Raw genomic sequence first — 13,814 nt, 5'->3', positions numbered from 1 at the left:
GCACTCTTGACTACCCCCTGAGATGCTCCTTCACACTGCAGGGGCACAGCTGTGTAATTTGATTTCTTAATGCTTCCTTGACCTCTTGACTTCAGCAACAGACAGGCTAGAGTACCCAATGAGCACACCAGAGGCCACTCCATAAAGAATGAGGTCCTGCAAAATTACTGGCCTCTCTGCAATGGTATATCCTAACAACATTTGTAATAAAATGGGCCACGATAATTTTTGAGTGCATCAAAAAAGAAACATATTCAAAGTAGTCAATAGATAAGTGTACAGGCCTGAAGGCTTTTGAATTAATTAATCAGAATTAAGTCAGAAATCTTCAAAGTTTACACAAGGAACCAAATAATCTTCCAATGGGCTCTTATAAATCCTACCAAATATCCAGGATAGGAATTATGAAATTTGCTTTTGCAGATGGTATATAGCACCTGCCATTTGGGTGGGTGGGATATTGTGAAATAACAGCAGGAGCTAATGCTAGAAGACTTTCAAAAAGGTCTTTGAAGTCAGACTATCGGGTTGTCAATTCCAAGTTACCTACTTGTTTGAGCAACACACTTGGTTGTGCTGTTCCTTCTCCACTGAGATGGGGAAACATAATAACAGAATATCAGCTGTTTAGAACATCAGAGATTTAGAATAGTGCCTTGCAATGAGTGTTAGCTATTACCAATAAAGGCACCACATCATGGCTCCTGTGTTCAGATCATTACACAAAGCAGGGCTGGGACAGGAGAGCCCATTAGATGACAACATCACTGAACACCTGAGTTTGTAACCATTTTTCTGTCCCTGAAGTAGGAGCTTGGGAGAGGACCTTTTCCCAGCTGGCTCATTATGATTTGCTAAAGTCAAGAGTAAGTCCCTGTCTTATCTGGGCATAACTTCAGTTTGTTTGAAATAAGTAACAGGATGGAAATTTAGGAATACCAACTGTGCCAGAAACCATTCACAGAATTATTCTTCTTTATATTCTCTATTCCCTGTAGCATTGCATAGCACTCAGACATCATCATATTAGGTTTAGCCCACTGTGGATGAGGCAAATTCTTTCAAAAGTTTATTGGATGTTTCTTTCCATTGTTGTGTGTAAATACCCATAGATAAATTTGTCTACTGTAATGATAATTCTAAGTAAACTGTTTTCTCACTCTTTTTCTTATTCCCAAGGACAGAAATAAGTCAGCTTAGATAAATAGATTCCTTTTTTAAAGGCTAACATTGGAAAATAAGTTGGCAGGATTTTTGAACTTAGGAGGCTCAGAGGAAGTTTGTAAGCATTCTGTCTGCTACCACATGAGAGATGTATGTCTCTGAGAAACAGCACGTCCAAATCTCATTATGATTTTCTTGAGAACAAAAGTTAACTGTTACAATGTATTGCTTCCTTGAAGAAAGGAAACCATCAGTGTGAATGTGGTTAGAGTTGAGGAGTACCAAGTCCATCAGGTGCAATTCCACTAAACTCTTAGTGAGCTTCTACCACTGACTGTGGAGAAAGATGGGAATGGCATCATATTTTAACTCTTTCTTCACAGCACATCAAAATGTCATGTACTAGCAGAGGTTGTCGTACTTGATGAGTTCTTACAGAGGAATGTTATTTAGCTCCAGTCTTGGCTGCTCAACAAAAGCTCCTCTGACATTGGCAGTAGAATCCCAGTGATTTATAAGTTAATTCAGGGACTGACTTGGAGGTGGGATTCCTGGGAAATGACTACGCACTTATGTGGAATGACTCTTTTTCTTTTTCTTTTCTTTTCTTTTTTTTTTTTTTTTTTTTTTTTTTTTTTTTTTTTTTTTTGAGACAGGGTTTCTCTGTGTAGTTTTGGTGCCTGTCCTGGATCTCGCTCTGTAGACCAGGCTGGCCTCAAACTCACAGAGATCTGCCTGGCTCTTCCTCCCGAGTGCTGGGATTAAAGGTGTGCACCACCTCCACCGCCCGGTGGTGGAATGACTCTCACTCAACTATCCTGTGAACCAAAACATCCTCTGGTATCCCCTAAGCTCTCTGTGGAGAGGGTGAGTAACGGGTTAGCACCAACAATGTCTTGGAAGGCTTGGGTTCAGCTCAGATTCACTGCCATTCTACTTTTGGTCCCTTGTCTGTTATTTTGTGTTATGTTAGGCTTGGTTCCTTCTTTGCCCTGCCAGCTTTTTAAACTTTCTTGTTAGTCTTAGTTTAGTTCTCACTACCATTGCTCCCTTTGAGGTCCTCTCCCATATGTGGAGAGGAGAGCCCTGGAAACTGCTTTTTCCTGTACTTTCTTGCTAAAAGGGTTGTGGTCTGAGTTCTAGTCAGAGAAAGGCTCTCCTTCTTGGAAGATGGGAGAAGGGCAGCTGCTCTGCCTCCAGCAAGTGAGAGCAGGAATGTTCATCGCAGCAGACAGCTGTGGGCCTTTCACAACAGTTTTGAGTATCTACCTATGGTTCTACAGAGGTGGTGAGCTGAAGTTCTTAATTATGTACATAATGATGGGGGTACCACATAATATTTTAATACATTTGTGTACTATGTGGTGTTTAAGTCACGACATGCCTGTTTCTTTCTGTTTTTACCATTTCTTTCTGTTTTTTCAAAGATTTGTTTTATGTATATGAGGGCTGTGTCTGCATATATGACTTTATGCCAGAAGATGGCATCAGAGCCTACTATAGACAGTTGTGAGCCACCATGTGGTTGTTGGGAATTGAACTCAGGACTTCTGGAAGAGCAGCCAGTGCTCTTAACCACCGAACTATCTCTCCAGCCCCTTAGTATTTCTTTATGGTGAAAAAAATTCAGAATATGTTCTTCTAGATTTTTGAAATATATTATATATTATTGCTACAGTTATATAACTATAACTTGTTATATATTTATTACATTTTCTTCCCCTTTCATTTTTCTCTATCCTCGAATCTCTGGCAGCCACCATTTTACTCTCCATGTCTATGAGATTATTTTTTTTAAAGTGCACATATGATGGAATCATGCACACATGTTTTTCCGTGATTGTCTAATTTCATTTAATATAACAATCTTTGCTTCCATTCATGTCACAAATGACATGATTTCATTCTATGGCTGGGTAGTAGTCCATGGTATATGCATCATATTTTCTTTATTGGTTGACAGATATGTAAGTTGTTTCCAGTTCTTGCTGGTCATGAACAGTACTTCAAGAACATGGGAATTCAGATATTTCTTTGATCTACACACTTAATTTTCATTGACTACATATACAGTGGTAGGGTTGCTGGATTGTACAGTAATTCCACTTTTAATTTTTTTGGGGGATTCCACATTATTTTTTGGAGAGGCTCTGTTAATTTGTATTGTCACCAGTAGTGTTCAAGCACTCCTTTTTCTTTACATTTTCATTAGTATGTGTTACCATAGACTTTTAAAAAATGATGGCCATTCTTACTAGGATGAGGCAATATTTTATGTCCCTGATAGTGATGCTGAGACTTTATCATGGACATGTGGGCCATTTGTGTATCTCAAAATAGACATTTTGAGAAATGTCTCTTTAGGTCAGCTGCCCATTTTTAGTTGGGTGATTTTATTTTTATTTGCTATGGAGTGTCTGGAGTTCTCTTGAAACAAAACAAAACAGAAGACAGCAGAGCATAGTTAATGGCTTCCTTTCAAAGCCCTTAGCATTCTCTTGCTCTCAGGATACCTTAAGAAGCTCCCAAGAGAGTAAGAACTGAAGGCTTTCTTTACAAAGAAGAATAAGGTAGCCATGAGGATTTAGTGTGGTAATGGTGAGAGCAGTGTCAGTTTCATTGAAAATCACATATATGATTTATATATAAGTATAGTACATGTATCACCAGGTCCCACTTAAAATGTCAATTTCCTAATGAAGGCTGCCATTCATTCACAACTCTGGCAACCTCAGTTCCATGGTCCCCCAGGACTCCTGCTTTTAAAACACTTACTTGTGACCAGGAAATCACAAGTGTCAGGACTTCTGACCAGCAATTCTGCATCGTCTCCGGCTGAGTACCAAAGTTTTCTTATGATCCTCGCCACCCCCCCCACCATGAGAATTTGTAGGGGGATAAGAAGAAAGAAAGAAAAGGAAGGAAGAGAAAGTCATTATTTGTTAACAGCTGTGATGACTACAGTAACTAAAGTGACTCTATTCTTCAAGCATTTCTTCTTTAGTGATGGTAACAGGAAACCTCTGACAGCAAAGAAGTAACAGCAGTGATGACACCTGCCTGTTTGCAAGGCACTGCAGATGAGAAAGGAAAGAAACAGCATAATCAGCAATTAACTCACCAATGTTTCTATAAAACCTGTATGTATGCATGTGCGTCCATGTGTGTGTGTGCATGTGTGTGTGGCCAGAATATACATTTACATGTATATAAGCAGAAATATTTTAAGAGTCAGAATACAGGAAGTATGATATGAATTCTCTTGTAGAAATGGCTGCATAAATAGACTGAAACAATGGCAATATCAATGGATATGTTAACTTTTTTTTCCTGTTGAACCAATGAGCTTTTTGGGTTGATGCAAGGAATATTGGGAAGTAGTTGCTTACTGGAGCACAGGGACTCAAAGACAGTGGTTATCATGAAGTTCTAAGCCAGCATGGAATACATATATATATACATACAGAACAACAGGAGCACACTGCACACTTGTAGGCATATCTACTACTTTAAAAGCATCCTATCTTGGTGGATCGTTTTCTCAAATACTCTTCAAGAACTAGGATCTGAGCTTCTTCATTTGATGTAAGCATACTGAATCCTATCAGTTTCAGGGGTTTCTTGAAAAATTTTTGAGGTGTACATTTTCTGACTTAATTCTTGTACAAGACACATGCCTTCAGTCTCCAGGAGACTACTACATAACAACATGTTCTTCAGGTTTCTGTCTTTTATCTTCATCATGAAGCATTTAGGGTTGCAAAAGTATAAAAAGTTCTAAGAAAAATTTCTTACATTCCAACATCTTCAGAATTTCCCCCAATATAAATTCTGGATGTATTCTAAGATTTGAACATTACTGAAAAGCTTTCATAACTTTCTTATTTTGACAATTGGTCTTGAGAGACAGTAAAGGCTTTTCTTCATGTAGTACATGGTAAACTTTCCTGTATAAATACTTTGATGTGTTCTCAGGGTGATTTTGTGGCAAAGATTTCTTGCATTTAGTATATTGTAAGGTTTCTTTTGTATATAAATACTCTAATTTCTTCGAAGAAGAAGAAGAAGAAGAAGAAGAAGAAGAAGAAGAGGAGGAGGAGGAGGAGGAGGAGGAGGAGGAGGAGGAGGAGGAGGAGAAGGAGAAGAAGAAATGAAGCTAGGAGTGGGGAGATGTTAGGGGACATATGAGAGGCGTTAGAGGGGAGGGGGGTATATAATACTGTTTTGTTGTATAAATGTATGAAATTCTCAAGGAATAAAGTAATAAAAATTAATTTTTAAACTTGAAAAAAAAAAGAGATGGAGGCACAGGTAAAAGATTTTTCACATCCAATACATATGTGGATGTGTTAACTTTAAAGGGAGAAAATTTTATAGAGTCTCACCCCTAGACAAAGAACTACAAGCAACTAATGATTTGCCAGGAGAAGGAGAATTAGTTTCTCCTTGTGGTGAGCCCCCTTCTTGGTTGTCCAATGAAGAGTGGTCAGCCCTGAAACCATACACACACACACACACACACACACACACACACACACACACACACTAAAATTAGACTCAGCAGGCTGTGTTTATATATATTTGTACACAAACATATATGTAACAACAATAATAAAAGAAAAAGAGGCTATCAACTTGAGACTGAGTGTCCTGGCAGGAGTTATAGAGAAGGTACTTGGGAGGGGCTAGAGGGAGGAAAGGGGTGATATAATTCTATTAAAATTAAAAACATTTAAAAAGTAAGTATATTTGAGGAAAACAAAAGTCACTGATTTTTCTAGTCAACAAATTCTAAGCTAAAAACTGTTTCCAGGTCAAGTCTCCAATCATGTTATAAAATGTTTTCTTGTTAAGCTTATTAAAAAGCACAGCATTAGATGCCAGACTTATTTTTATTTAATTATTTTTCTTGTTTGGGAACATTTTAAAGTCAATTATACAGTTTTCTAATATGGCAAAGTAGCCATTTCAAGTGTATAGTTCTGAATATTGGCAAGTGCACGTATGCGTAGCCACCACCATGATTGATATCAGAAAACCTTCATCACCTTTGTCCCCTTTCTTTGGTACCCCCTTAAAATCCCAGAAATCCTTTATTCTGTTCATAAAACAAAACTAATGTCTGTATTTGGAAGTTTTATTAATCTGAAAAATAGCTATCGTTCTGAAGTTCTAGGAAGACAGAGAGAGACAGAGAGAGAGAGAGAGAGAGAGAGAGAGAGAGAGAGAGAGAGGGAGGGAGAAAAGTGAATCCAAGAGCAGATCTCGAAGAACCATCACAGAATGGCTCAGACAAGGAACTTACTTTGAACGTACGGAAAAACAATAGTGAAGTTCAGCCAACACAGTTTAAAAGCTTTGAATTCTACTACACCATTTTTTCCCACAGACATGCTCACTGATCACACTCAGTCCTGATGCCCCTTCCTTCTGATATGAACCCTGGGAATTCAGGAGCTTAATTTTTTAAAATTTAATTTTATTTTACAATATAATTTAATTCTACATATCAGCCACGGATTCCCTTGTTCTCCCCCCTCCCGCCCTCTCCCCTTCCTCCCAGCCCGCCCCCCCATTCCCATCTCCTACAGGGCAAAGACTCCCCCGAGGATTGAGATCAACCTGGTAGACTCAGTCCAGGCAGGTCCAGTCCCCTCCTCCCAGGCTGAGCCAAGCGTCCCTGCATAAGCCCCAGGTTTCAAACAGCCAACTCATGCACTGAGCACAGGACCAGGTCCCACTGCCTGGATGCCTCCCAAACAGATCAAGCCAATCAACTGTCTCACCCATTCAGAGGGCCTGATCCAGTTGGGGGCCCCTCAGCCATTGGTTCATAGTTCATGTATTTCCATTCGTTTGGCTATTTGTTCCTGTGCTTTATCCAACCTTGGTCTCAACAATTCTCACTCATATAAACCCTCCTCTTTCTCGCCAATTGGACTCCTGGAGCTCCACCCGGGGCCTAGCCATGGATCTCTGCATCCAGTTCCCTCAGTCATTGGATGGGGTTTCTAGCACGACAATTAGGGTGTTTGGCCATCCTATCACCAGACTAGGTCAGTTCGGGCTGTCTCCCAGGAGCTTAATTTTAGTGCTGGGTGACTTCTACTCCCATCAAGTGAGTGCCTGTCACAGAATTCATTATAAAAGGCTGATCCAATAGGAGCTATAATAATGTCTTCTTCCTGTGAGATGAAATTATGCTTTGATTTTCAAGCATTCATCATCCATAAGACTTTCTGGATGACTTAATTTCTACGTGGGTTTGTATGTTCAGCAGGCCAATCACCTCACTTTGATTCACTTGCTAAAGTGTGGGCATCAGTCAATATTCTCTTAAAGATGACCAGTTGATCAGAGGAGCATGGAGAGAGTGATGGGCCCCTGTGGGACAATTGCTGGCTTGTGGGAGAGCAAAGGTGTCTCATGCCAGATTCAGTCCCATTCAGTCCTATGCATGAGAATTGACAGAGTCATTATTTTTCACTTTCTGCCATGGTGTAAACAACACAAGCCAGAGAGATTAATTGGCCGGTTTCTTTAAAGAATGAGAAACGATTGAAAAATAGTCCATGTTTATTAATTTACAGTGTCACAACAACCTAGAAATTAAAAAACAGAGCTTGCACTTCTCCTTTTGTACAAACAAGAACAATAAGTTAGACCGCTGGGATATCAATTATGTAAGTACAAACAGCGATGAATTGGAAGACCACTAGAGAGTGACTGAGAGGTGGGATTCCAAAGTGTTTTCCCAATCGGAGGAATGAAGAACCTTAAACACTGATTATACAAGGCCCCAGTAAAGTCACACCAGAGTCATACCAAACAGACCTTTTGGGGGACAGAGTTGCCTCCCCGCCTCCGGTGGGCCCACTCCATAAACATTTTGGCTGAATTCTTCACTGTTGGGCAATAGGGAGTGTGGGTACATCGACTACCCGTGACTCTTCCCTACTTACTAACTTATCTATATTCTCTTGTAATGTGCTTCAGTATATCTGATTCGTTTTAGCAATGTGTCACATAAGGCAAATTGCCAAGTCAAAGAGAGTTTTGTACTATTTTAGTTTACATTCCAATTACAGTTCACTAAAAGACTGCTTTGCTATTCCTATACCCACACTATGTACTAGCTTTAAAATACCTAATAATCTGGTAGATGAGATTAATACCAAAATATTTTTTTCAACTAGTTAAGCACCTCATAACATTACAGCTTCCAGAGCTGTTCCTTTTTGCTTTCTGTCAGTTTTATGTTGAGGGTTTCTGAGAGAGAGAAGGGGGGGGAGAGAGGGAGAGAGAGAGAGGGAGGGAGGGAGGGAGAGAGAGGAGAGAGAGAGAGGGGGGGGGGGAAATTGGCCAAATTTCAGAATTGGTTTGGTTGACAAGGTAGTCTCATGCTGTTTAATGTTATAGCTCCCTTTGATGGTCTATGTGGGTGCGTAAATTTGAAAATAGGTAGAGACACTAGAGGCCATACAGTGTTTCTATCTGTCTTAGTGATTTCTTATTTTCCTCTGGTTTAGAGAAAGGTATGTGGTATACAGGTTTTAAGAAGACATTACATATTATTTCTTTATTAATAATGCAGTAGGTAACAATTCTATTCCCAATCTGCCAGCTCTTTCTCATATACAACACATAGGTCTACAGTTATTATTTATTGTTCTGTTTCTTCAAAAAGTTGGAAGTGGGTCTTCCAAGCATGGATGTGCCTATCATGAAAATCTGTGAGGACTTTTGAAGTCTCTCCGTTTATGTCAAACTATTACTAACACAAACATCTTAAGAAAAGCGAAATCCTTCTACAGAGCAATCTACAAAGAAAAGTAGTGACCGCTCTACTTTCCAATAACACTTAACCATCAAAAAGAAGTAAAAAGCATAAAGCACACCCATAACTGTATGATGAGTGATAGTGTGTATAGTGAAAATGAAAATGAAGAGTATAATGAAAATGATAGGAATCTCAAGAAGACTCTTAATAAGATAGGAATTGGCATGGTATCATCAGCAGTAAGACACTCTGTATAAACTCCTAAAATGATAGCTTTCTCTCTCCAGTAGGCTGAAGCTCTAGTTGGGAACAGGTGGTTTACTCTAAAAAGTTGTGCACTGCAAAGGTCATGAACATTATGAGAGCAGTCTCCCTGGGCTGGCAGATTCGTATTCTGTGGTGGCTGCTGAGTGTCAAGGTGGTGATTGGGCTGCATTAAGTAGCCATTAGGAGCTATTGAGAGCTCCTGAATAAGGAATAGATTTGATGTTAAGTTTTATTGTGCTATAGTATTCTGTAGCAATATGAAGTCTAGATTAGAATAAAGAATGGAAATGTAATACTCAAATGCCAGGGTATTCCATTAGTCCAGGAAGAGGGTATACTTAAACTGGAGAGCTAGAGTTGAGGAAAAAATGAGGAAAGGGATAAAGAAAAGTCCAACAGCAGCAAAAGCTAATGACTAATACATAACTGAATTTGGGAGAAAGGGTAGGGCTAGTTCAGTTGCCTAGGAGATCGATTACTTTATGATGACATTAAAAGATGATGAAAAGAGATGAAGGTCATGTAGGAAAAGAAATGAGGATGGATTCAAACTTTTTTGAATCTATCAGTTTTTATTTGTTTGCTAGGAAGTCAATGGAACAAGACAGTTTGAAAGTCAGGAGAGAAATGGCAATTAGATACATTTTGGAGCCATTAGTATAATTCATCTTGAAAAAGTACATGAATTAAGATGGGTGAATTAGAACATTTTCTAGAAAAAAAGGAAAGGACAGAATGGGCAACCTTGTTTGCAGGCACAGGGGCTCTGATCACTCTGAGGAGTGTGCTGTTCTGAGAGAACAAAGCCAGGAGCAGAAAATAGAGATGAGGCTTCTCCAGTCCTGTGACCTTCATGCCCGGAAGAAATGTCTACTTTCCCCTCTGAGGTTATTCAAGCCCTTTAACAAAGAATCCCTTTGGAGACAACTGTTAAATTAGCTTGAAGAGAATTGCAATAATTTTTAAGTAAGGAACCTTGGCAATGACGGCACTGAAAACTCTGAAGTGGTCTGTAGTGTTTCCTTCTTATTTTAACAATTTATTTTCTCATTCATTCGATGTTCACTAAGTGTCCACTGTGTCCTAGGCAGTGTGGCAGTCTCTGCAGACAAACTGGGTACTGATTTGGAAGGAGAACTGAATGGAGAAGATTTTTCAGCGAGTCTTGTCTAATGGCAATGACAAACCTCAACTCATGAACAGGCAGAATCCCCATGGCTCATGTGCTTGTTGGCAGTCAGAATAGACTATCCTAGAAAAATATCATTTGGAATGATAATTCTATACAAAACATATTAAATTAAACATAAAAGCTGAAGTTTGACCGCATGTGGCACACTATCCAGAAAGCTCACACTAGGCAGCTCCTCAGCACAGTAGGTGTACGTCAGTCACGCATGGATCCTGTAAGCTGGAAGAAGACTTTGTTCCTGGTCCTGTTGAGTAGAATGGGATTAGGGTATTATCTCGGCAGCAAAGGGCTCCCTCAGCACCTTGAGGAGACAGAACTGAAGCTACCAGTCACAGCTCTGTGAAAGATTGCGGTGAGTCAGACTTTTCAGAGTGAGATGGATATATCATGGCTGAATTTAAATTTTATTTTTGTTAATATACTTTCACATATATGTGTGTGAAATCACCACAATAAAACCATTATTTTGTAGTTATGCTAACTTAAAAATAAATAAAAATAAAAGCCAAAAAGTTTTACTATCTGCAATAAAAGGGTAGACATACCATGAAAATGCATTTTACTAAGTTTTAAATACTGAAATAGAATATAAAGGAAAACGATGAAAGTTATACATGTTACTTCATACAAGTATTCATGGGCAAACAATAAATCTACATTAAATATCTCTCATACCGTTCACATGGTCAGCATGATGCCTTTAAAGTAAGAAGGAATGTAAATTTGGGAACCAATAATCTAGTAATAAATAAATAATTATTTCAAAATGATCTTGGAGCGGCTTGATGGCTTAATGTATAAAGTCACTTAGCCCAATCCTGATGACCTGAGTTTTATTGCTGGGACTCACATGGTGGAAGGAGAGAATTGACTCATAGATGTCATTCTTTGACCTTCACACACACACACACACACACACACACACACACACACACGCACACACACACTCATCACTGGTAAGTTTCCCATAAAAAGTTAAAATGCAAAAATAATTATAGCATTAGCATTATTCAGTCAAAGAAGCCATTTTACACAGTTCTTCAGAGTCTTTACTTTTCTTCAAAGATCTTGTTTGTTCTAGGTACTAGATCTTAAGTGTACACTGGCTTGCTCTTTGTCCGTCCTGACTTGAAATCTTGTGAAGTCAGGGGAAAGGTGAGCTCAGGCCTTCCCACCTAGTACCAGGGAGAAGGATGAGGAAGACGTGCCTTCTACCAGACTGCAAAGGAGAACAGTGCAGTGAATGGTAGGAGAGAAAACAAGTATTTCATACAGTTTACCTCTCATCGTCCTTGGGGAAGAATGAGAGTGTAACAAGACTGTGTACAGCAATGATTTTCTGAATTATAACATTCCCTCTAGGAAGGAGCAGGAGGCTCATGAGACTCAGGGAGAAAACAAACCCTACATGTCTGAGAAAGCAGAAACTTAAATGGCTTTGCAAGGCTGCTTTCTCAAGGTTACAGAAGCAGAGAACAACTACTATGGGAGGATCCTGACCCACTGAGTTGCCCAGGGATTAGCTCTGCTGCCTGCAAGAGGGTCTCCATACAGTCACAATGCCTCCTGGTCTGCAGAGAGCTTGAGGATGCTGCATTTTTGAGTTGTTATCTGTTTTGAAGTGAGCTTTTGAGGTACAGCTGCTTCTGAGTCACTCTGCTCTTCTAAGCAACCCTACACACATATTCGTGAAGGAGCTCCCGTGAACACATTGGCTCACCAAGTCAGATTTTGGTGTAGTTGTTACTTTGCTCTCTCATGAATGCCCTATTAGGGGCAAGTTGACAAGTGTTTTGTGCCTCCCAGAAGCCTCACACAACGCAAAAGTACACTGGTGCAGTCATTGTTCTACTTTACAGCAAAATGCCACTGAAGTACAGAGACTTATGGATGAAACATTTTGTCAAATTTCACTCCTAGCCAAATTTAAAGAAGTACATTTCATTGTCACATCACTCATACTGAATGCTCCTGAACATTTTATTCATTTTTTTTTTCTGGTTCAGTAATCAAATATATCAAATATTAGATTCATTTCAGTTTTGGGTTGTTGTTATGGTTTGGATATTAAATGTTCTCTGAAGAGCCATGTGTTAGAGACCTGACTGGCCACTTGATGATCCATTGAGAAGTTGTGGAATCTTTAGACGGTGAGGCCTGAAAGAAGGAAATTGAATTGTGCTTGGCGTGCACTTGGGTGGAACATTGGCTTCCTAGTTCCTGTTCTCCATCTGTTTGCTTTCTGACTGACATGGGGTATGCAGCTTTGCTCATTGCTCCTCCTCCTCTCTCTAATCACAGGATTTTAAACAACGGAGCCAACCAGCCCTGGCTGAAAACTGTGTATCCTAAGCCAAAACCAACCATTCTTTTATTGTGAGTAGATATTTTTTCATGTGTTTTTACCCAAGAAGGGAAACTAACATAGTTTAGGATAGTTTCTATTTTTCACATTTAGAGGTTATTTGCACTTTTCCACATATAAAATATTCTTTCTTTGTTTTTATCTGCACATAACACATTTTCTTTTTGGTCCCCAATATCTCTTGTACTCGTTTCTATGAACCAATACACTTCTCTGGGAGAGGAACTTTGAACCTATCCCAGGTTCGATGGTCACAGTAAACTACATCAGCACCTGACCTAACTATGTCCTGTCTTTGGAGATTTGATAGTGTCTTAAAATGACAGTTTGATGATGAAGATAAGAAATTACTAATCTAATGCTTCCGTGGAATGACAATGTGGGTTGTATAAAGACTGAAGAATGTGTGGATGCCAGTAATTTCTTGATATCTATAAGTGTGTAATGATGATCAAAACCTCTGACACAGGTAAGATGCCCTGGATATACCCATTACATCTAGAAGAGAGAGGGGGAGGGGTACATTACAGAAAAAAATGAGAGTGACTATACAAGTGGGATGACAAGAATCTAAAATAATGGGAATAAACAATAAGATAACCCTAACCATAACTCTGGATAGAAAGGAAACTTCCAAACTGAGAGTGTAGCAGTGAGATGTTGTGGAGTAATAAAGAGGATAGATACATGCAACTTTTGCTTGGGCTAATAGGTAACCTCTCACATTAGCCAGACAGGACTCATAGAGCCTTAGTGGGTACTTAATGCCATTATGTCAAGAAGTGGATAAAATAACAAGTATAAAGCCTTCAAGCATACACTACTTTCCCCAGAACTTTGCTGGTAATAAAATAGTGTAGAAATAGTGACATTGCTGAGTATAAAGAGATGAAGTATTAAGGACATTTTATATTGTAAATGAATGCTTTTACATGGCAGGGTGAAGTATAATGGCTAACCTATTGTCAGTTTTATCTATATCATTGTTGCGTATATAATGGAAGGACTCAAAGTCAGTAAGTATACTACTGAGGTGCCTGCACATC

This window comes from Peromyscus eremicus, chromosome 2 (assembly GCF_949786415.1).
Source record: "Peromyscus eremicus chromosome 2, PerEre_H2_v1, whole genome shotgun sequence".
Classification (NCBI taxonomy): domain Eukaryota; kingdom Metazoa; phylum Chordata; class Mammalia; order Rodentia; family Cricetidae; genus Peromyscus; species Peromyscus eremicus.
This window is presented reverse-complemented; position numbering follows the sequence as displayed.